This window comes from Hesperophylax consimilis, chromosome 8, assembly GCF_061612785.1.
Source record: "Hesperophylax consimilis isolate HC1 chromosome 8, BYU_Hcon_1.0, whole genome shotgun sequence".
In the NCBI taxonomy this organism is placed as follows: domain Eukaryota; kingdom Metazoa; phylum Arthropoda; class Insecta; order Trichoptera; family Limnephilidae; genus Hesperophylax; species Hesperophylax consimilis.
Window position 1 is genome coordinate 31,000,570 of NC_142843.1, and position 13,426 is coordinate 31,013,995.

Here is a 13,426-nt window from a genome sequence, read left to right on the forward strand (position 1 = left end):
AATTAAAAATAATTTAACCTAAAAGGAGAAAATTTCTCACAACATTCCACAATTGGGGATACCATTTTCCCACTTGCTTCGGGCAATTGGAACTTTTGTGCGATGAACACATAAAAACATGAGAAAGGAACGTAAACGCGTACGAATTTAAAGCCGACCAAAATGTGACTTATTTTATTCATGTCTTCTGGCCCACGGGAAATTCGAGCAGTTTCCAAGCAAAGTCCACTCCTGGGCCCTGCGTATACACGATAAAATGTTAAAAGGTGTAGAAATTGATATAGATATCGTATTGAATAGCTACCAAATTAACTTTGCAAATAGACACGTAAAACGAGGCCCGGGCTATAAGGCTTAGTAGGGGAAGGGACATTTTACCTGCGCAGGTGGAGAAAGCTAGGGGCTGAGGGCAAAGGGGCTCGCATTCATCTGCGAGATCTATTGCTGATGGGATCTGCCCCGGTAATGTGTAGTACTGTACTCTACACCCCGCATCCATTTTAGTATAGTCAAGGCTTTCATTTAGAGGATTTGCAAGAGCTTTCGGAAACCCTTCCTTTAAGTGATTTGTTAACACGGCTTTAATTTTTTTCTGGTATTTTATACAGAGCATTAAGATACGTATATGACTTACATTAATCAGTATTTCCTGGGATTGAATGCTGAATGCTGTTGAAATTAAATCTCTGAGGCATACGTGTTGTAAAACCATGTATGATCGAGAACCGTTGCTAGCTGTCCAGAATAGAGTGGTGGTGCATACTGATGTATGGCAGTGAAGCAAGGAACTGGCAGAAGAAGGATGAAAGTAGGCTGAATGCTGTAGAAATGAGAACGCTGAGGCATATGTGTGGTAAAACCATGTATGATTGTGTGAGAAATATGGAAATCTGCAAAGAACGCAAGGCTGATGATTAAGAAAAGGACACTCAGATGGTTTGAGCATATAGAGCTAATGATCGAAGATAGGAATGCAAGTAAATATGACGCAAATGTGAATGGTAGCATAAGTCGGGGACGCCCGAGGAAGAAATAGCACGATTAAGTAAAACAGATAAATGAATCGGGCCATGTCAAGAGTCAAAATGATAGAAGAGTATAAATGAGAAAATGTATGCCCACCCTCGGTTTTTCAGTTATTTGAATTAAAAATGCATGCAGATGAGATTTTAGTCTCCGGTGATTTTGTGTTTATGTAAATACATAAAAAATCAGTAGGTATTGGACGGTTTGGCTCGGCATGATGCTGGACGGTTTCTCGATTGAGTGACCAGTGAGGACATGTGAAAGATTTAAAAAAAACATCAACAAAAAATGTCACCAGAGACCAAAATTATTATTTTTTTTATTCCAAATAATATCAGGAATAAGTAAGTAAAAGCAGGTTAAAATAAATCAATTACGTATCTTAACACCCTGTACACAAAATTAGACTTATCCGATTGAATCATACCGGCAATTTCTAAGTTTGCAGTACAAAATAGTTTTAATTATCACCGTGCTCTCTGGAGACATAAATATTGATGTAAGAAAATAAATTTGAAAAAAAACTTACAATCTTGTGACACGCTAAATCTGATTCTAATTTTCAAACGGAATCGATTCTTTTTTCTGTACCTTTGGCCTTATATCCTACGATTTTCAATGGCACCATAAATTTTTAATTTCTATTTAACAGATAAATCATTTCCATCAGTAATGTTACATTAAAGTAAGAACGATTTGTACTGAAAACGTTTTGACAAATATAATGTTTTGTACGTATTTAAATATTATTATATGGACGGTTGCTGGAGGTATTGTGCACTCTATCATGTAAATAATCCCCATACAACCCATAAAACCCGTAGATGGTCAAGTCCCCAGCCCAAGTGATAAGCCTCCACCAAACTCTCTTTCACTTATTCAAGGAATTAATAAATTTATTCCGTATTCAGCTTTGACGTCGTTTTCCTAAGATTCCAAGTCACACTGGTCTGTTGCTGTCAATTTAGCGCAGCGTTGTAAAGCTTTAATAATATTATTATAATTATTTTTTAAAAAGGAAAAATATATTCCCGGGTTACGAATAACCTGACAATATTTGAAAATCTCCTGATGGAGGACTTAGCCAACCGAGGAATTGAACACACTCCGCCTGGGTGGGACCCAAAAGCGATGTCAACTCAGCGAGGTTACTATTAATTTAGATTTAGATTACTATTAATATTTTTATTATTAAAGACTGTTTAAAAAATTACCAGACAGATATTCATAAAAGTAACCGGTACCAAATTAGACCACGTCCCCCATATTTGTGAAAAGACGACCAGTATGAAAACGTAACGCACGTGAGCAGGTATATTAGATGGCTGCACGTATATCTGTAGCCTACGTATTTCTTATTGCAATCACATTCATAATATACACTTGAACATCCTCATATAATGCAATAGGGTACTTCTTCTTCTTTCGTATGGTGGGGGTGAGAAGGAAACAACTTAGCGGGCGATTAAAGATTTTTTGATATATTATTTAAAAAAAGTGTAGTGACAATAACCTCTATAATACATTTGCATAATTAAATATATTTTTCAGATTTATATGTGGTATTTCTACATTTTACAAGAAAAAAATAAAGGTAAGTGACCAAACAATCGTAAAAAATTCCTCTATCTTTTAAATCAGATTTTTTTTAATATTTGTAACTGTATTTGTCCGTTTGTAATATTCAAATCTGAGAGAGTCTTTCATCTGCTTTCAAAACCAGTAATTAATTTTGGTTTACATTCAAAAATAGAGAATCAATTAGATTCACAAATTTCTGAAAACATGAAATTTTTCATACAATACGAGAATTTAAAACCCGCGAAGATCTGCTAAAAGGTGTTTTTGCGAACATGGTCTGCAACTGTTTGGTATTTTTTCATGAAAATTCTTACAATTCTTCTAAATAAATCTCTAACATAAACTTAAATTCCTAACATTAAGGTTAAGGTAATGGAAAAAATTCTGGAACACGAAATTGTGTTATTTTAGTGATTTGTAGGAAAATTATTAATAAAATTTATTTTTTTATAAGTTTTTCATCATTTGTAATAAACGTTTGAGATTATAGTGGCACTAAAAAGTTTTTGAAATTAAGGTTGAAATACTGAAAAAAAATCCTGAAACACTGAAATCATAAAAAATATTTTAATAGTTTTTTTACATATATTCTGGATAGAGAAGCAAAGGTAAAAATAGGTGCATAAGAAAGGCGTAGGTACTAAATTGAAAGGAAACATCTAAAACTGACTCTACAAAAAATGTTTTTTTATAATTTTTTAATCCACTCTTTGGAAAATTATATAGTTACATTTTTAGAAAAAAGTAATATATGTAGGTACCTAGGTACTAAAATAATCATTAGTAATTTAAAATTGTTGTGTTTTATTTAATTTTATAGTAGGTACCTACTAAAATCTTTTTGGAAAGAGACAGAGTATAGGAAAATATGTAAATAATAAATGTTAGTAGACATAAATAATAATAATCCATATTCACGATACAGCTCTCCGAAGTCTTGAAATAAAATTAAATAAATAGTAGAAATTATCTCGATAGGAGCAAAAACACCTAACTTCCCGCAAATATCCGCAGCTGAAATATTGCAATCTCTTACTACATTAGTTATTATATATTTTCTATATATTGGTTTGGTTTCCTAGAGCACCCCAGCAAGGAACAAAGGAGGACTGAAGGGAAGACCCTCTGACTTCTCCAATTGGTCTCTCGACCCATCGCCTTGCGCCTCAGTGGTGGGATATATGTCCGTCATTCCTATACACACTATCCCTAGATTCCTACCCAACCCTCAAATCTTTTACCTTCCCAAAAAATCCTCATTTTTCTTTCCTTAAAAAATTTTCCACACAGCATCCCAAAAGATGACAGGCCCTGATGGAGGTGGCCTCAGCTCTCGTTACCACTCTCCACTCCTCGGTTTCCCAAAGGCTCCACGGTGGAAGAAGGCTTCGTCTTTCCTCGCCACTCGTAGGTCCCGCGACGGAGGAGTCTACTCCTCTTTGGTTCTCTGAAAACCCCATGACGGGAGAGTCCACCCCCCCTAGGTTCTCTGAAGGCCCCTCGAGGGAAGAAGGCCTCGTCTCTTATTATAATTATTGTGGTAACGGGTTGCAATATTTCAGCTGCGGATATTTGCGGGAAGTTACGTTTTTTTGCTCCTTTGGAGAGATATTTTTTTTGAGACTTCAGAGAGCTGTACCGTGAAGTAGATTATTATTATTTATGTCTACTAATTTTCATTAGTTAGATATTTTCCTATACTCTGTCTCTTTTTAAAAATATTTTAGTGGGTAAAATTACATAAAATTTGAATACACCAAATTTATATTTCTCAAGTTTTGTTTTTAGTATCTAGGTATCTAACATACCTCTTTATTATTTTGATGATTCATTTTTTTTTACTTTAAATTCTACAAGTATTAAAATTTACAAAGAGTGAATTAAAAAATAATATTTTTATTTTAATTTATAGAGCGGAGACGGTTTACATACCTATAGTTCTCGTAAGCACTTAGGCCATATTCCGATTGTCTCTACCATTTTACCTCGTTCCTTTAAAAGTCACCCGGTCCCTTTTATAAAGTTCACCAGGGTTGTCATAGTATATTTGGCTATGTCTTCTTGTTCCACAATGTGTCTTCCCAGGTCTCATCTCTCCTCTCCAATCCTCCTTGGTTTTCTGAAAGCCCCACAAGGGAAGAGAGCCTGATATCTGATTTGGAAGGAAAAGGTTTACGGAGGTGGCCTAATCTCTCTTCTCACTCCTTTTTGGTTCCCTAAATGTCCCACGAGGGAAGAGGGCTTCATCCCTCTTGGGGGAAGAGTCCACTCCCCGTTGGTTCTCTGAAGGCACCACGAAAAAAGAGTCCACTACCCCTTGATTTTAAGAGGATCCCACGAAAGAAGAGTACACTTCTCATTTGTTCCCTGAAAGCCACACGAAGGAAGAGAGCCTTATCTCTCCTCTCCACTCCCTTTAGGTTCCCTGAAGGCCACTCAAGAGAAGAGTTCATGGAGGTATCAGATCTCTTTTCTACTCTTCCTTGGTTCCCTGAAGACCTCACGAGAAAAGGGTGAGTGTTTGAATGGTCTAATTTTCGTCCCACGAGTATCTAGGGAAATAGAAGGTGAACAAATTATAAAAAATAGTTTTTTTGTAGAGTCAGCTTTGTTTCCGAGAGAGATGTTTCCGTTCAATTTAGTACCTACGTCTTATTTTTGTTCGCCTATTTTTACCTTTGCTTTCTTTAGAATATAATGTACAAAAAAAAGGATAAAACTATTTTTAAATAATTAAATTTACCGGATTTCAATGTTTCATGTTTTTTCAGTATTTCAAAAACTTTTTAGTGCTACCATAATCTCAAAAGTATTACAAAGGATGAAAAACTTAAAATATTTTTAATTATTAATAGTACACCTATAAATCACTGAAGTAACACAATTCCGTGTTCCTGGTTTTATTTTCATTACCTTAACCTTAATGTTCCACGGAATCCAATTTTGTTTTTTTTAATGCTACATTTATCATGAAGGATTGTAAAAATTTTCATGAAAAAATACCAAACAGTTGCAGACCATGTTCGCAAAAACACCTTTTCGCCACACCGTGCGTATTGTATGAAAAAATTTAGGTTTCATTTTCAGAAATTTGTGAATCTAATTGATACGCTTTTTTTAATGTAAATCAAAATAAATTACTGGGTTTGAAAGCAAATGAAGGACTATTTCAGATTTGAATATTACAAACGGACAAATTCAGTTCGAATTATAAAAAATCTGATTTTGAAGATAGATAAGACTGTTTTTAAGATTGTTTGGTAGCTTACCTATTGTTTTTTTCTTGTAAACTGTAAAAATACCACTTTATACGAAACTGAAAAATCATATTTAATTACACAGATAAATTATAAAGGTTATTGCCACTTTTTTTTAAACAGTTAATAAAAAATTCACAAACTTTGACAAATCTTTCGCAAACATGTAAAGTTTTTCGGTTGATATTTTTAGAATAGATTATAATTATTTGGAAATGTATGTTAAGTGTTTAGATGCTAATATTAAGCGTCATGTTTTTTTCTTATTTTCTTTCTAAGCAGATGAAAGACTCTTTCAGATTTGAATATTACAAACGGACAATTGCAGTTACAAATATAAAAATTCTGATTTCAAAGAGGAATTTCACACTTTGTCTTTCTTCATATTCCTGTTTTGAGAGAACAAGACTATCAGTAATAATCTTATACATCTCTTCTGTTATATAAGTAGGCTAAGGGAGTGGACAGGGGAACATGATGAAGAAGAAGGTGGGGAAATACCCGCTTATCAGATCTGGTCATCAAAGTTATTTCAAGAGATGTTTCGATTCTGAATGTCTTTTTAGAGAGTGGGGATTCACTGATTCATGTGTCATTTGTCAATTTGAATGCTAGGTGGAATTTTACCAGTGCAATACTAAAGGTATATTCTACTAGTCAACAAAGTGAATGTAGCATATTTCAATTTATTTTAATTCAGCACGTGAATATTTCTGTTCGGGTTTTGACCTCTGATCCAAAACTTACAAATTTAAAATCAACTGTGATCTAGGGTATCTTCAATTTCATTAATATTGTCTCAACTTTTTCAGTACTCTTTGGTTTGTAATTTATCTAAGTTGTACTTATACGTTATTCAAAATTCTTGAAAATTTGTCTTCACTCTACTTAGGTGGGGGGTTGCATGGTGCGGAAAAGTTCCGAGTAGCTGCTTGTTTTTCGCTCTTGGCTGGCTTAGGATCTTTCAAAAGATTCAGGCAGACAAAACATTATAAATGAAGAAGACAATGTCTGACGCAGCACTCCAATTTGCAGACGCATGCTACCACAGTAAAATAACTCGACAACGACAAGATACCTTCGTAACTACCTATGTGACATTTCAAGAATTGTCGGTACTTGTATGTTAATTTTATATAAGGTAACTGTACAATCTGTTCACAGACTTAAAAACATTTATCCCACCTTTCTTTCGTGATTATGCTGCTGAATTTTGAGAATTTCGGTTTAATCATTAAATTTCCTCGTTAAATTATAATATATAATCGATTGAACTTCCAATTCCTTTCAAGTTCTCAGTTTCCAATTTAAATTTAATCAATATTTTTTGGTGATTGGTGCTTTATAGTACTCACATTAAATTTCCCCTATCTAATAATGTTATATGAATCTTACTAGACCATGAAAAAGAAGAATAATAAAATAAATATCATTTATCATTTGAAAGTGGGAATAGGTTGAGAGATAAAGTTTAACTGTCACATAATGCCAATTTAAGGGAGGCGAGTGTGGATGAGATGACTAAGAAAAGGTTATAATGTTACGGCTGAAGAAATAAAAGTTAATGAAATATCGAGTTGCATGGAAGGAACTTGGTTCTTTGGTTCATTAAAAAACAATAGGCATGCCCTTATACAAAATCTGAGTATCATTTTGACGAGCTGGAGGCAAACCACCAGACAATCATTTTGACGAGCTGGAGGCAAACCACCAGACAATCATTTTGACGAGCTGGAGGCAAACCACCAGACAATCATTTTGGCACCAGGAGGGTTCCAGCATATCTTGAATAAAATACGACATCATTTGTACATTTTCCGCGGGCAAGCGAACATTGCCAGACAAGTAACCAGACCTTGCACAGAAAAGTACAGTTCGCTAAAGTAAGGTAACAGTTTGTTGCGCCGTTCATTGTGAGACTTTTCTGGATGTAGGTATGTTTTTAACCGAGCTGACTATCATAGCGGGTTACATAGCGATACAAAAATACAAATATATTCCTAGAGAACCAGGGATGTGCCTTGTGCACTTTAATAAAATATATTACTACAGAATCAGGGATGTGCCTCATGCACTTTAATAAATTACACAGATAATTGTTTCTTTTGCTTTCATATATATATATGTTCCTCCGTGGTATAATATACTTTATATTGCTTAGTTTTAATATTTTTTTTTTTTTTATTTATTTATATAACTTGTTCACTTTTGGGAACAAGTTATATGATGTTTGCTCACAAGAATCGTTGTATTTCCCTTACTGGTGTGGTGAAAAATATGATTTAAGCAGTGTTAAAAAGAAAAAAAATCACCATTTATTTACAAATCTAGAAATAAACTACAGTAGAATCAAAATGTGCACTTTCAAGAAACCAAAAGTTCCGTCCACAATTTAAAAAAAAACCTATGAGACTTCATGAGTTTTTTATGAATTATTTTAATATGAAACGACAAAATAGTGAGATGACATTAAAGTTTATAAGAAATTTATATATTTTTTCGTTTTCAGCAATTTTTGTTACAATAAACGTAACGTGTAAGATTTAAAAAAATGATGTTTGCATTCAAAATTTTAAGATTAAAAAAAATCCAATGATCAAATTTGAAAGCTTATTCTATGACATTTCAAAAACAGTTTTCGGATAGGTTCAGAAATATTCCATTTATTTCGATTTTTCTTCCTGGACCTTCTGACACAATAGGTGGAGGTAAAGAAACATAAGTATATTTAAAAGTCTTTTAAAAAATACAAAACAATTGAGTTTTTTATAAAATTGTGGTAAGCGCTTGGTGTTTACGTATTATTTATATTAAATTATGCGTGAAATGATAAACATAAATTAATTATATTTTAGTCGTTTTGGACTATATCATCACCACTACCGGCCATGTTGTGTGACTGTAGTGGTGAAAAGTACCTGGCTAAGAATATCTGGTCACTAAACACGATTAAAATTAATTCAAACAATCAGGACGATACTGATATTTCCGATATCTACTACAACTAGGCTCAAATAATAATTTACCGTTGCATTATGTATATCAAATTACTTAAGGCGATGCACTACGTCGTGTAATATTTTAAATTGAGCCGCTATCAATAAAAACCCTTACGTAGATGGCGATAAGGTTTAAATTCCCATTCAACACCATCCGCCTGTTTTGATTTATGCAAGAAAAAAACATGGCCAAAAAGTGCCTATTATTTTATTTTGTGGATGTTCAGGCATAAATATTTCTTTTTTTTTCGATCATTTTATAAATAACTTAATTTGCCACATTATACAATAAAATCATAACCGAAAATGGGTTCGTAAGTAGGAGATTTTGAACTTTAAAGCAGTTTTCATAGGCCTTTACATTATTTTTTTCTGGGCTTATAAAAAGACTTATCTAAAAAATACTCGATTATTTCAAAGGCCAAGATGTATTATACTCGTAGTATTTAATTAAAGCATCTGAAACATTTCTAGCCGACCAAATTTTCAAACCGAAAACACATGATTTTGCATTACTACGTATGGCATCGCCTTAACATAAAATAATTAAATTAAATGATTGTTTTGTTTTTGTGAAAGTAGATTTTGTGTGACAACCCTAAATACTATGCCTGGGTGGGACCCAAACGCGATGTCAACTCGGCCACCGACCGAAGATATTTATCATATAAAGCGTCCACTCAGCATTCACATGTTCGTTAATGCTGTAAGTAAATTATAACTTATTTCTAAAAGTGTTTAACCAAATATAACAAAATATTCGATTTCGGAAACAAGGTGAACTTTTTGGTGACATTTAGAATTCTGCATTGACGTTCATTACTGCTGCTATAAATTTGAGCGCTGTTGTAAAAGGACCAGTAAGCAGATTTTATTTTCCAAGTCTTAAAAGTGATTGTACAAAGCGAGTTGACTGTAAACTGTCGAATTTATTTATTGACCAGTCATTGAAAGGGTGACACCTTCGATACCTCTCCTCTCCTCGCATCATAGTGTGTTTCCCTCACCCTTATCGGTATTTTTATGGTTTCTCATGTCTATGGTTGGCATCAACTATTGAAAGACAGAAGTGTGAAAAGAATGAAGAATAGAGTAAAACAAAAAATTTTTTCGAATAGCTTTCAATATCTGACTTTACTGTGGATATATACAATATGGTTTCCTCATTGGAATACCGAGAATCTATTAGCTAATTCAAGATCAAACGTGTTTGTTCCTCGCTTTTATAAGTGAGTTTCTTGAGTTTCACTGCCAAATTCAATGTTCTTTCTCTTCACAATACCAAACAATCAATGATTGGAAAATCCTTAATTTTAGTGGGTTAGAGTAATGAAAAGCTGTCTACATTTGTCTTCAGGCTCGGCCTAAATATATAGCTTGGAAGCGTGCCGATTGTCGCTGAGTTACGATCAAATTGCACGGAATATCAAAGAGTTGGAGCCTAAAAAAGTTATACGTTTGGTGCACATATTTAATTTGCAGTAGGTGAAATATGTTGACGCCACTTTTGTGCGTGCGGTTTTATGCTGATAATGGTTCATGGCTCATCTCCTTTGTTTATATAAACTATGATCAGTACTGTGTCTAACCAGGGGAATTATATCCCCACTGGTTATACGACAGTGTAAGGCGGGTTTCTGGAAAGGGCTGAAAGAAGGGTTTTGTTAATGCGATTCTTGAAGAGGCCCGCCTTATCTGCCAAGTTTTTCGATGTAACAAAGGGGATCAATGCCGCTAAGAACTCCTACGATCTAAGTATAGCTACTTTTTAATGTGTTGTCAGTACAAACAAGAGATTTTCTGTTGACAATACGAAAAGCTAATAAAGATTTTTTGTGTATACTTGGCATGCTTTATTTCGGGATATTGATGTAGAGTCGAATACGCCTATAACTTTGTACGTACTACTCTTTAAATCGATAAAAAAATTAATACAAATATTGCATTACATACTCGAATGTTCCATCTATACAAAGGAAAAATTATGTTCAGTTTGATTTGTTTTATAAAATACCAGTCACCGTCTCACCTTGTGACAGCGAGTTAACAGAATTTCTCTCAGGCGCAATTACAAATAATCGTCGCGTATGTCGTAGATCGAATCCAACTTCAGTAATTGTTTGACACTTTGAAGGTCGGAATGGTTTTGATTTCAAAGTGTCAGAAAAGCTTTTTCGACTTATTTCGACGTCACTTAATGCTACAGTATTGTTTTTATTGATTCTGTCAAATGGTTAAAAAGTTGTTTTGATTGCTGGCTATACAAAATTCAACGTCAAGTACAAAAAGGCAAAATCAAGAAAAATAAAATGATGGAGTATTAAAGCGTGGGAGAACAACAATCTCCGAAGCATCTCTGGTAATAATGACGTTGCTCTTCAAATGACCTCTTTTATGCTAACACCGCACATTAATTCGAAATGCTTCGAACCGTCTGGAGTCATAGGGACTACGCCGTCCCCAATGTCACGACGATAAAGGTAGTGGGGAATGGAAGGAGATGGAAAAGGGAAAGGTGGGGAAGTACCAGGCCATTCAGATCTGATCACCAAACACGGCTAATGCCATTTAAAGAAACATTTCGATTATGAACGGGGTTGTCTTTCATCAGGACTATACTGAGAGTTTATTTCACTCTGGAAGCTTAACGACCTCTCAACATCAAAGCCATGATAGAAAAAGTGCCAGATTTTTAATCGTAATCAATCGTAACCAACTCCTGCATTGCTACATATTATATTTTTTTGTATTATTTCGTGTATTTTTCTTACAAAAAATATCTTTATTTAAAATATTTTTTATACAAACTTAAACAACAAGATTTTCTGTTCAGAATCAGTGCTAGTCCCAGAGGATTATATTAAAGTTTGGTATTGAGTTATAGAGCGGCGGGCAATTAACAATATTGTACGCGTCAAATAGCATCTTGAATTAGAAATGCTAGTCAGTTGCGCTCGCCCCAACCTCTAGACTCCAGAGGCCGGAGATTGCAATCTGCTGGCAAGCTCGAATTCACTACCCCTTCAACACCGCACTTTTGTTTTCACATATAGATGCTATTTTCTGCTTGATAACACCTTAGATAATAACCTAACTTAATTATAAAATAAAAAGTTTGCTTGTAATTTTTTTTTTTAAATTTGTAATTTGATTTTAATTATTTAATAATACAGGGTGTATCGGCAAGTACCCGACAAACTTTAACCAGCTATTCCTCAGCACATTTGGAGTAAAAAATGTTATGGGCGTTTTGCTGTCCGGTAACATTTTTTTTCCATTAAAAACAAAAAATAAATAAAAAAAATCCACACTCCGTCACTGTCATTTGCATTGTTTCTCGTGTTCAACAGCTGTTATTAGCAAGTGTGTCAAAAAGTGTCCTCGCTCTTTCGTACACACTAAATAATAATAGCTAAAAATGAGACGAATGGTGCCGTGCCATTTCGTTGTGATTGTAAAAGCGCGCCAACGTAGGTACGTACTTACATTATTCAACGAAACTCGAACAAAATATTGCCAGATGGGTTTTCAAACTTTGACAAAGGATAAAACTTTGGTGACATGTGGTGAAAATATGAATAGTAAATTTTTTATTAAAAAAAATGTTACCGGACAGCAAAGTGCCCATAACATTTTAAACTCCAAATGTGCTAAGGAATAGCTGGTAAAAGTTTGTCGGGTACGTGCCGATACATCCTGTATATCAAAAGACTTTTATTATTATTAAGAAAAAACATATACTATTTATTTATTATAGTATTTCTTTGTAAAATTCCAAATAATGCATTCGATAGTCCAGAATTGCTATTATTGATTAGCTTTCGGATTCCACTACGTAAAACTAGAAGTATACCCATAAAATATATAATTTACTCATCTCGATACACGAATTCCCTTGTGAGATGAGTATCGGAGGAAACAAACAAAATAAATATGCATTGCTCATTTCCCAGAATCCTCAAAGAGGCCGGGAATCCTTAATTAACCGGGTCAATGGAAATCTTTAATTTACCACTTAACAATTACAAAAGATCATTATTGAAGAACTTTAGTAATGTAAAATAAATATGTACTAAATAAATATACAATATTTATTATTTGTATGTAAAAGTCCCTTAAAAGGGCATTAGTAAATTAATAATAAAAAATAAAAATAATGGATCCCAGAACAAGCAACACCGCAAAATCGGAATCGGTCACTATATTTGCAGTACTATTTATTTGTAAATGGAATTGCAACCTAGAAGAAAAAAATAGGCGCCGTAAGGAATATTTTCCACAGGAGATTCGCAAAATACGTGACTATTTGTTTCGTATTTTTCGAATCGCTCGTGAAAGATATACGAGACTATTTGAGAAAGAACTCTGGTATTAAAAGGGTTTTATTGACACAGACAGTGTACAGATTATTATTATGTAAGTATTACTTTGGACCATGATTAAAGCTGTCTCCAATCATAACACTTGTTTGAGTATCTCAATAAAAAAATCAGAACATATTATAGTATCAAGCTCCTAAAAAATGTTTGATGTATAAACTCTCTTACTTACGAACTTTTTTTC

The 13,426-nt window shown here is 33.7% G+C and overlaps 1 protein-coding gene across 1 annotated transcript in view; it reads left to right on the forward strand.

The window, feature by feature from the left end:
* Positions 1–13,426, forward strand: part of LOC149421874 (5-hydroxytryptamine receptor-like) — a 186,402-nt gene that overhangs the window by 124,921 nt on the left and 48,055 nt on the right. The gene's annotated exons all lie outside the window — the stretch shown is intronic.